This window comes from Ostrea edulis, chromosome 8 (genome assembly GCF_947568905.1).
Source record: "Ostrea edulis chromosome 8, xbOstEdul1.1, whole genome shotgun sequence".
In the NCBI taxonomy this organism is placed as follows: domain Eukaryota; kingdom Metazoa; phylum Mollusca; class Bivalvia; order Ostreida; family Ostreidae; genus Ostrea; species Ostrea edulis.
This window is the reverse complement of record NC_079171.1, coordinates 61,135,703-61,147,892: the sequence shown is the minus strand read 5'-3', so window position 1 is coordinate 61,147,892 and position 12,190 is coordinate 61,135,703. Positions and strand designations below refer to the sequence as shown.

Genomic DNA, 12,190 nt, shown 5'->3' with positions numbered 1-12,190 from the left:
ATCAGTTAGGACATTAAGTCCCATAACAGACTTTATTGGCTTGAGTCAGCTTAATTAGGTCATGTGATCATAAACGTCCATCAATCAATACGTCATTCACGAGTTCACTTAATGCCATATGTGCAGTTGTATTAATATTGCTATTCTTTTAATTATCTTAGATCATTAAATGCGTTTCTTTTTTCTCGACAGGAGAGGGAGTTGTTTTTTTTTAATTACACAATGTACATTTTATGTGTATCAGTGTTGCTGTCTCAAAGTCCTCATTACTAAAAACCTGTGCATGCTATATTGCTTTCTTTAATGTTTTGTGTTTTTGACGAGAATGTTGATTATGCACGCATGTGTTATATGTAGTTCTTTTTTTTGCATTGTATTATTATGACTATCATTGTTTTAATTGTTGGTGTCGAATTTAGTGATGCGTGAAAGATGAGTTTTTCTAATAAAAAAGAATTAAAATATTCTATTGTTGACATTTCTTTCGGGGGCTTTAGAAGAATGCATACCATTAAGTATACGATGGTTATTGCAGAGATCAAAGAACTACCGCGATCATCAATCTACGATATACCTTGATATGTATTAACTGATTATGGGAAAACCAATACACATCTCGTATGCACTTCGAGTTTGCTAATGTAACAATAAAGTCGATGACTGGTAGTTCAATTTTATAATCATCCAACATTAAAGGATAAATATATGTTGTAAAACAAATTCATAAATAGGACTGAGGAACATTTGTCCTTCAGTATAAACCAATCGTCTGTATTCCGAGTGCGATACCCAATGAACATGGCGATACACAGACAAACTTTTCCTTAAACTGCATTCAAAACAACTGATACTCCGTTAACAACAAACTAAAGGTAGTTTTTTTTTCAAAATAGAGTTAGAATTTCCCTACCATTTCACCTTTTTCGTCAGCAAAAACAATGTAGGTCGTTTCGGAAACTACCAAAGCATCACATTGACCTAGGGGTCGAGATCAAAAGATCGATGTCGGATAAAAAAAAAAAAAAAAAAAACTAAATTCAAATAGTTAGGGGGAAGGGGGATAAAATCTCCCGCAAGTTTCGGTCATCCGACATTGATTACACTTCAGTGGAAAGAGAAAAAATGACAATTGAACGATTGTTAAAAACCACATAATAACATTACATTTTAATAAACACTTAATAGTTTTAATGTGCACTTTCATTTGTGAATAAACAGTAGAAAATTACACAGTTATATATTTGTTAATCGATTAGTTTCAACATTCATAACATTTAGTTTTAAAGATGAAAACTTTGTCAAAACTATGTGAATTTAGTTTTTTTTTTTTTTTTTTTTTGTTTTTTTTTTTTTTTGGCGAGACATTGAACTTTTGATCTTGTCCTTAATTTGTAGATATATAGGTAAACTATCGGCTGTATTTCTGAGCCGCAGTAGAATAGAAATAAAGTTCTTGTTAACTTCCTTGACCTCGAAATGTTGTTTGAAATATAAAGCCTCGTCTACTGATTTAACTTTTAAATTTCAAAACAACATTTCGCGACCTCCGAAGTTCTCCTGGATCCAATCAAAATTAAATATTAGATCCGCTCACATACTCACCATACAAATATATAACGACATCCAACAGAGGGTCACGTCAGAGGTCAAATTTAAAAAATCACCAATCGTTACAAAGACGGAAGTGTCATCGGCATCCAATGAGAGTCCTCATTATATACTGTATTTGATTACTTATTAAATATGACGACATAGAAGAAACTGAAGCGATTAAAACGGTCTTTTAACCCTTTCTCTACCGTATCGGTCAATATGACCGATAGCGCGTAAAAACAGAGCTACGCAAAAGGAGTGTCTATAAATCTTTGAAACTACGGACGTAATATATATGTTTTATATATCATATTTTTGGAAATTTTCTATATTTTTTAACTATGTAAAAATCAATTGAGTAAATAAAGCCATAAAATTATAAAAAGCATTTAAAATGAAAGATGACTTCGTCTAAATATGACGCAACGCTTTGTCGCAAGGCCATTTCCCCCCTGCTATGATTTTTTTTATTTTCCCTATGAATGCAATGTTTTTTATATTTTTGAAAAGCATATATTCCCTGCTTTCAGTACATATAAAAATTATTTTTAATGCCTGGCAAAGTTATAAGAAAATAGCAATTTTTTGCACATGTACGTTTTTTTACGATTTTATTTCTCAATGTTTAAACAGATCGGCGTTTTATCTATATTTATATATGGAAATAGGGAAAAGTAAATACAGCCTGTAAAAGTAGAGGACATCTTCTTTTTGATGGACCCTTATTCATATTATAATTCTCGGTAGTTTTTATATTACGATAAAATGAAATTGGGACATGCTGCGCGGTTTTCTTAAAAATTAGCGACAAATCGACGTCGCTAACAGCAATCGACGCGCGTCGCACAATAAAGTGGTGAAAACTATTTGTATTGTCCTCTATTAGTAACTTCAGCACCTTTTGATACACTAAAACAACATACATACATGTATGAAATAATCAGCCAGGTATCTCTGCTTTTTAAAAAAAGCATGAAACCAATATTGGTATATAAACAGTTACACAACCTACATGTAACTTCATAAAACACCTATTGAGAATGTTACATCGGCAGAATGAATTTAAAAAAAGATAAAGTACTTCAAATTCAGATATAAACGTTATATATGTTCGGAATAGTAATAAATTTTTTTCTCTGCCAAAGAAAGAAAACAAAAAAGAAGTTCGCCTATATATAGCCCGTATACTTTTATTTTTCCGTGATCCGGATCGCGGGCCTCGCGGGGTTTTCTGAAAGTGTGCACAGAGAACACACGTGTTTCCGTTTCAACGAAAACAACACAGCTTCACCGTGACTGTCACAGCGAAAGCTTGTATTTTACATCTTTAAAACGACCTGATGTCAGAAGAAGAAGATGCCCTGGATCTCCTGTTGCAGGATGACCCAAACGATCATGCATTTAGTATGAATACGTACATGTAAGTTGATGTAGTCACATAGGCCGACTAAAAAGAAAAAAATGCGGTTTTGTCATGTTATGAAAAATTCACGATTAGTTAACCGCGATTTGATGCCATAATTTGTCGTTTCATGAAAGAAAATATTTATATTTTATGATATTTAAACCAAGTGAATAACACCCTGTCCGGGTCCGGCATTAATCAGTTTGATTACCCCCCCCCCCTTTTCCCAGAATTATCTCCTTACCTGACGCGCGAGTGTAAGAAGGGGGTGGATTTAGTGTATAATGGGATGGGGTGGTTTTAATCAGACCGGGCATTCATGACCGCTGGTGAGAAGGCTATTTTCCAAGTTTTTTCCATGTTTATAAAAAAAATTATCTTTCTATGAAAAGAAAACACAATCTGTTAGGAAAACACACTTTGCATTATTGTAATAATAGAATTTATTATCATAATTTGAATTATTTTCTTTATTCTGTAACAAAAATAAAAACAAAATGTGTGTTTGGGCCAAAATGGGGGGGGGGGGGGGGGGGTTAACATCAATCAAAGTCTGATTATGACAGGCTAATGAAAAATCATATTGATTTCTCTTTTATCCAAATGCATGTATTTTATATACACTTAGAAGCTTATGACCATAAATTACATGTGATCCATACATGCTGGTACTTGTATGCTATGAGCTAATGGGCACGTGTCCCCATATTGCCGGCCTCCTCCGTGGCCGAGTGGTTAAAGCATCGCGCTCAAAATCACACGGCCTCTCACCTCTCTAGGCGCGGGTTCGAATCCCGTTCGCGCCGGTAAGTGAGAAAGTTTTCCCAGTTTACTTACGAAAGGTCGGTGGTCTCTCCCCAGGTATCTAGGTTCTCTCTTCCACCAATAAAAAAACTGGGTGCCACCAGATAACTGAATTCAATTCAACTTTTATATCTGGGGTCATTCACTTTCCCTCAGAGTTTCAGTATTTTTGCTGGACCCTATAGGTTTTAACCTGAATTTCTTCAGTATTTGCCCTCATGTATATGCTAGGCATAATGCAGACACCTACATGATACATATATTTTTTTCATTACCCACTCTGCTACTCTCGCAATGTATAATAAAATATTCGATTCATTTCTAACACATGTATGCAATCCCTTACCTTATCTTTAAATAAATTTGAGTAAATAAATTTAAGTGCGAAACTGTTCCATGCTACCGTGAAACTTATATTTTGCCTTTTAAACATAAACCAACAATTTTTAATTGTAATTTCTTTTCTTCTTTAAAAAGGGTATTGACATCCCAATATTTAGTGGGAAGTTCCCAGGTATCATCCACTAGCGACAGTCTACTGGCAAATCCAGACATGCATTGGAAGGATGCTGATGTGGAGGACACAGGGACACCTGATCCAAGAACTGTGGCATTTCATTCGGGGTGACAACCTGGCTTTCAGTTGGTATGACTCTTTGATGTTGAATATAGGGTTAAATCAGTATAAATTTGGTTAACATTCAAATAAATCCAGATAATACATTCACAAATGGAATCATGGCATTATGGTACACTGATATGTGTGTACCATTTTACTGTTTTGTTGTTGTTGTTTTTGCTGCATAACTAGGGATCGCATACATACAAAAAAATTATAAGGTATGACACGTTTTAAGGTATGGTGGCCAATACTGATTTTATTTGCAATTTTCTTTCAGATATGGGACCCTATTACGGTATTCGGAGAACTGCAGATTTTATGAAGCTGTCTTTGACAGAAGATTTGGTTTTCTCCATTTGTGTTGCCACCAACCATTATGCTGAGATGGTCATATCTACGGGGGAGGGTTGCCATATACTTCCCAAGGAAGTTTGCAGCCTCTCACTGAAGAGGAACTGTACAGGTATTACTAGTTTTAAAAACCGATATTGTGGCAGTGATTTCCAGTTTAAAAAGAATAATAAAATGCACAGTAAAAAGATTACCTTTACCAAAATTAATCTGGCTGTGAATCTAACTCATTTATTAAATGTGTACAACAATTACCTCTGATAAAATTTCATAAGTAATTAAATGCATACTTTTCAGAGGGCCTTGATTATCGGAAACATTTACAGAGCCAATTGAGTTACTTTTTTTTTCCAGATTTTTGTGCATTATCTTATATATGCCTGCTGTGAAGTTCCAGTCGATAGACAGATATTGGTCAACGCATGCCCCTGTCGGAACAACTCATTATCAAGAATTATGTCTAGAAATAGGTTTCAAGAGGTTGAATATAAGAACATTTTTGTTAAATATGATGCAAGTACATTTAAATCTAATGATTGAAAGTAAGTACTTGAACATTCGTATATGTTGAACTTGGAGAGGAAAAATGGTTAGTACTTTTTTATAACATTTGATAAGATGTTGTTGCTGAGCAACCAAATATAATTGAATAAAAAAATAAATTATTTTAGATTAATAGTAATTGAAAGATCTTTGTTTTAATGTTGCAATACTTATTCTATTTAATGGAACATAATGGCAAAACGTCATATTATTAGAAAATGATGGACAAGTATATAAAGTACGAAGTTTCCATTTGATGTCCTTTGACCTTAATTCTCTTCATCATATTTTTTGTTAAAAACCTTTTAAAATGATTTTAAAAGATCTATTTAAAGATTATATTTTTAAAATAATGTGACATTTACTAATCATCATGGAATGTAATTACGTTTAAATTGTGTCGAATGGATGCAGAAAGGCAAATTATGGTCAAAATTGTACTATGAGTGTTGTTACTTAGCAACCAAAATTATTTGTTTGTCAATAAAATTGATTAGTTTGATTGTGTTGTTATTGTAGTATTTTAAAAGGCACATTAGCTCATACATTTAGAATTTCCTATTTTTGACTCTAATCTAGTGAGAGGGGTCGTAATATATATATTTCAGAGAGAAAAGATTGCAAAAATGTGCACTTATATGACCTTTGACCCCGTAGACCTCTTTGAGGTCATGGGATACATTGACAACTTTTATAAGAAATTGTTCCCTGTCCAATTCCTAACAAAATTATATGTTGTATGCCTACTCCAAATCGTGATCCATGCAGATTTAAATCGATTTAAAAATACTGTCATTTAGTCTTTAAAAACCTCCAAAATGTGCCGGTAGAGAAAGGGTTAAAAGAACTAGAGCCACAAAGTACTAAAATTGGCCCTTTCGCCAAAATAAATGAGACTTTCACAGTTGATGCTCTAGGATTTATAGGTTATAGAACAATTTATTTTACAACTATATATTTTCTAGTTTTCGTTTTACAGTCGTTTAAACTTTGTGTTGTTTTTCAGCAGAAAAGCTATATAACGTCATGATGTTGACGATATGAGAATCGCAGTGTAATACACAAAAAATGGACGCATAGTTAATATATATTCTTTGGGCTTATTTTGGTTGTAAATCACAACTAATAAAATACTAGGAACTTGTATATTTTCTATCACGATGTTTAAATTTGTGATATATCCCCCCCCCCCCCTTCCCCACTACATAACACTTTACAATTTTTTCCCGCTGTATTGGACATAATTGAAAAATCGTGATCAAAAATTAAAATTCCTTGCAGTGAAAGGACCACAGCAAATAGTATTGGTTTACCGTCTATCTCAAAGACGAGTTTATATTTTCAAGTTGCATTTATATCTATTCGTATCAATTTCCATTAAAATTGATATTAATTGACGATAAAAAAAGAGAGACAACTGTATAATTTTGGTTAAACTTGAGTAATTATAGTAACTAATTAGAAAATGGATTTTTTGAACATCCACCTCGTAAACTAAATTTTTTAAAATAAAACACGGTGGAACTTTAAAATTGTCGTCACCTCTGAAGTCTTAATTTTCTGAGCGAGGTAGACCTTTAAGTCCACGGAGGATCTAAGTGGATATCTGGCATCTGTGTCTCCTTTGTGCCAATGTGCACCTTCGTGTGATAAAAAAAGATGATAAATACTAAGCGAAATATTAGTGGGTGAAAATTAAAACGTATAAAACGGCGACTTGTATATATTCATATCATTTAATGATATACATGTATATTATTGTAAATTTGAAATAGTAATTTAATTTTAAAAAATGCACCTTCACTGTCTATCTTTAAAGAATTATCATACTGATTTGATAACTTACTTAAATTGTTTAAATGTTGGAGTTTGCTATTCGAAACAATTCATCTTAATTACTCTTAACTTATGACGTTCGTTATGTATTAGTTTTTCACGTTTATATGTTTGAGTGGACAGTGTCGCTAAATGGATTTTAATTTTCTCTAAGTAGAAACCTCAACATGTTTGTAAATCGGGATTATTTTTTGTATATAGATATATCAAGATATTGATACATATCCGTATGCAGACTTCCCCGTAGACGTTCACACCTAAATTCTCGACAACCCGTACACAAACACCTGTACATGTTAGTCGGCACATTGTTTCACAGCACGAGTAGCACGAGTTCACCAAATAAGAGACTTTCAGGATCATTTGACTTTAAAAATGAACAAACGAATATCACATGATATAAATTGGCAATGATTTCAATTTGATAAATAGCATGAGTTATACCAGCTCAAAGAAATGTGGACTATAAAATGACAAATAAAAGCATTGAGTTTTGGGTCCAGTCTGCTCTTCGTGGACTGAATACATTTTGTTATCGAAGATGGAAAAAATTATTTTTAAAATGCCTAGATTGTCCGCTTGCATAAACATGTATTACGGTGGTAAAAAAAACCCTAGTAAATCCAATGAAGTTGTTGTAATATAGATTATATATTTATTTTATTTTTGACTGAGAGGGCGTTAGATAGCTAGGCACGTAACATCGGTTTTAAAAAGAGAGGGGGCAGTCCTAACTTGTACCAGCCGAATAATTTAACACGGAAAAAAGGGAAATTAAATATATCAGAATGAAGTGGAATGGTTAATTAATAAGAAGAATATTGTTCATTTCAAGATTTGATTAAACTTACCGTACCTGTATACAATTACTGATACTCTCTCTCTCTCTCTCTCTCTCTCTCTCTCTCTCTCTCTCTCTCTCTCTCTCTCTCTCAGTTATAGATTCGGTACTGTTGTGTAGCGTGTATGAATAGAAGCAACTAAAATGCAAATCGTCAAATCATTTTGTCTATATTTTTTTTGTGTGTAAACTAGTTGCATTTGACATCGATATTTCAAAGCAGCAGACTTGGATGGGTCGACACTGCACACTTAAAGAAATTGAATTCGTGAGGGGGATTCGGACAGTTTGAGTGGATGAAGACCACCACCGCCACCATGCACACACATGTACACAATTTAAGGTTTTGAAGATTGGTCAATTTAAGCACAATTTCCTGTTGCTATTGTAGGCTGGATTATTAAATTAAGATATATTTATTGGCAAACACATGTCCAGTTTATTAATTGGTAAAACATATATAATATAGCATTCAGCCCGTATGTCATAATTTAATTTTACTTGTATCACGCAATTTGACTTGTTGAGCAGCCGAAAAAAAATATTTCTTTATATTGTATAAATGTAACTTGGTATGGGGACATACCTCCTTGACAACTAAGACGACACTACTTTTCTTTTTCTAATTTTACATTGGACAATGGAACACTGATGCGTTGATAAGCCTTCGGACTAGGCCTATGAAATAGATAATCAACGAAATTAAACATGCACAATAAATACTGTATTGTCTTACCCCCTCCCCCTAAAAAAACAAAAACAAAACAAAAAACAAAACGCACAATATTTGTTTACAAGTAAAGTTACATAAAAATAAAAAATAAAAAAATAAAAAACTTTTGACATGTACGACGATATCATATGTGAAATTTAAAAAAAACAACAACCGGTATATCGAGTATTTTCATATGGGGGTTACTTGATCCGCCTATCGAATCATAAAATGCGTCATGAATGTCTTACAACAGATGACGTCATGTCTCATCGATAACATGTGTATTGCTATCTATGAATTGCTTACATAATTTACTGTGTCGGATTTAACTGGCGACAATGCTGCATGTTATGGTAAGTCATATTGTAGTTTAAATCTGTTATTTTGAATTCCATTTTGCCTGACCAGGTCATGCTAATATTCAGACCGAAAATTGGATGTACTGTAGGTCAAAGAAGGACTCGCTACCAATGTACGTGAAGTTAGGTTAAATAAAACAGTTATTTCGAATGTTGACAGTCTAAAGCTGCGTAGTAACAATTTTGTAAAATAAATAAAGCAAAATTATTCGATTTGATATCAGTACCATACAAAAATACTTGCGTGAAGCCTGAATATTTTCTGATATATCCCAAAGTGACAGAAGACGCCATGAACATTTCAGTCACTAGGCCTAACAGTTTCGGTAACTCGTTTCGTTCAATGATAATGTTTATGATAATAATGTAAAACTGCCAAAATTGTACACAGTTTTTAAGCAACGATGCAATGAAGATGCTTTGTGAACGACTTTAAAAGATGAAAACAACTAGGTATTGAAAATGAACATCTATAACCTAGTAAAAGGGCAAAACAAGCTGCAACCGAAAACTATTATTAGGTGAGGGGATTTCCATTGCTTTAAAAATAAACACCGAACTAAAATGACCTATACATGACACGAAATAAAAAACCTAGTTTCTTTCTCCATAAGATACTTAAATCAGCCATATTATCTGTAAAATTCAAGTTTACCACAACGAGCGCATTATAACCGTGATATTTTTCAGCAATCCGGATTATCGTTTTTTGAAAAATAAAAATAGTGCTCCTAGCTCGCCCTAAAATATTTCTGCATGTATGTTTAATTGAAAAAGTGTATATTATAAAAATACGTTAAATATTTTGGACGAGATGAAACCAGTATGCCAAAATCTTTACAAAATAACCAGTTTTTGGTGAAAAATGACAAAAATACTGTACCATATCCGGTTCTAGTATGTATACAGCTTTAGTTGTGCTCCTATTTCTAAAATCTAACATGTTTTTTTTAAATCCCGGATTCTGATACATATTTATAACACCAATACTCCTGTTCAACATTTACTTCCATTTTTATATATTTTAAGGGCCATAATATGGGGTTTGTGAATCAGGTTCTTTAAACAAAATACACGTGACCTATGTGCGAAAACAAATGGGTTAATGATTTCATTTTGCAATTAGACTTAAATTGGAAACATGTATATGCAAACATTAAATCTGTAACAAAAGATTCAGGACTGATACATGTATGGTTCAACTATAAAATAATTCATAGAATATTAGGTACTAACAACTATAGAATCATTCATATAATATTAGGTACTAACAACTATAGAATCATTCATAGAATATTAGGTACTAACAACTATAGAATCATTCATAGAATATTAGGTACTAACAACTCTAGAATCATTCATAGAATATTAGGTACTAACAACTATAGGATCATTCATAGAATATTAGGTACTTAGTTAACATATTCTTATATATGTCAAAAATTAAGAACTCTCCATTTTGTTCAATATGTGCGCAAGAAGCATATTCTTTTATTGCCCTTCTGCCTCTACACTGTGTAGATTATCAGATTGAATTTTTTTTTTAAATCTGGTAAAAAAAAGGGGGGGGATTCAATGTACAAACTCTTATTATTGGCTTTTCAGAAAAAGAACACATGGTTTTAAACTCTTAGTAAAGAGATGCATAGTCCAATATTCAATAAAGAATGCCAATGTTGTTTTTTATGATGTTTTGAAATGTTTATATAATTACTACATTTACAAGGAAATATTTACAGAACAAATATTTTACAAAAAGAAATGATCTAAATGGAATATTTTTTTCAATTAATGATAACAGCATTTGTTCTTTTTTTAACAATAAGTACAAGAATATACATGTAATTGTTTATTATATCGCTTTCTTTAACCTTTATGAGAGTGTGAGTAAGATGTGCATATGTATTTGTGTTGAAAATGATGGAATCAATAAAAAAAAAAAAAAAACGCGCGATAAACAAGTCACGGTTTGTAAACAATGCATGGATTTGCGGGATAATACCAGGGTATCGATATTAATAAGTAATCAAATACAGTATATAATGAGGACTCTCATTGGATGCCGATGACACTTCCGTCTTTGTAGCGATTGGTGATTTTTTAAATTTGACCTCTGACGTGACCCTCTGTTGGATGTCGTTATATACTTGTATGGTGAGTATGTGAGCGGATCTAACATCTAATTTTAATTAGATTGTCCTGAATCATACACGAAAACGCGATCATTATTTCCTAATTAATATTAGGGAGAGGAGTGGGGGATCTGCATGCAGGGGATACGGTAAAATGATTATCTTTGATTATATTACATTAATTTGTCTTTCGTTTCCATGTAAATAGTCTATTCTTCTGACAAAGGAACGCGTCAATTTCATATTGTTCATGTTCTTTGTCATATTAATGATTGACATGTTTTCTGTCATTTTTTTGATGAAATGAAATTAATAAAATGGCGCAACTTTCAAGGTATTTGAGAAAAAAATGCAAGTTATCCCAATAAAATCAATTCAATAAATCAAAAGATTTTGTCATTTATTTCTCCGAGAGTGGACGAAATTATTGCTTCTTTTATAGTTTACATTTTTCTAAAACAGAGACCACGATTTACCTTCAATTGGCTGCGCGCCCCTTAAATCCGCCACCGTCTATATTGCAAGGAGTTGTGGTTGCAAACCGTTTGTATTGACTCTCTAGTATTCTGTTTTATTATTTGATTTAACAACATCTACAGTAGCTGCTGGGTTTTACTTTTCTGTCGGTAAAATTCGGACAGATCTGAGAGCTACGGATCCACCCTCTATAAACCCTTTCATTTACACCACTTTTTGCGTCTTATATTGCTATAACCCTGCATCATATCGCATCAAAATTTCGATTAACAATTCTTAACATATTTCTCCCGCTCCAAATCTGCCTCAACCCATCCACGCAACGTGGAAACTCGCGGCTTCAAGCAATTTAGCTTGATAACATGCAGGCAGCCATATTAAGTTGCCATGGCGTTTTAGCTTTTATTGGACTTTAATGAATATTCAAAAACATGCTGGACACAAGTACGGTGGGAAAATAGGGTATTTTCTCCCACCATATTGCAATTTTCAGACGGCGGTGCAAGAATATA

The 12,190-nt window shown here is 32.9% G+C and overlaps 1 long non-coding RNA gene across 1 annotated transcript; it reads left to right on the top strand.

Annotated features, from left to right (window-relative positions):
* Positions 1 to 2,725: 2,725 nt before the first annotated feature.
* Positions 2,726 to 5,820, top strand: LOC130049354 (uncharacterized). Its single transcript, XR_008797867.1, has 3 exons — positions 2,726 to 4,448; positions 4,702 to 4,887; positions 5,130 to 5,820. It is a non-coding gene; the product is annotated as an uncharacterized LOC130049354 (long non-coding RNA).
* The last annotated feature ends 6,370 nt before the right edge of the window (positions 5,821 to 12,190 follow it).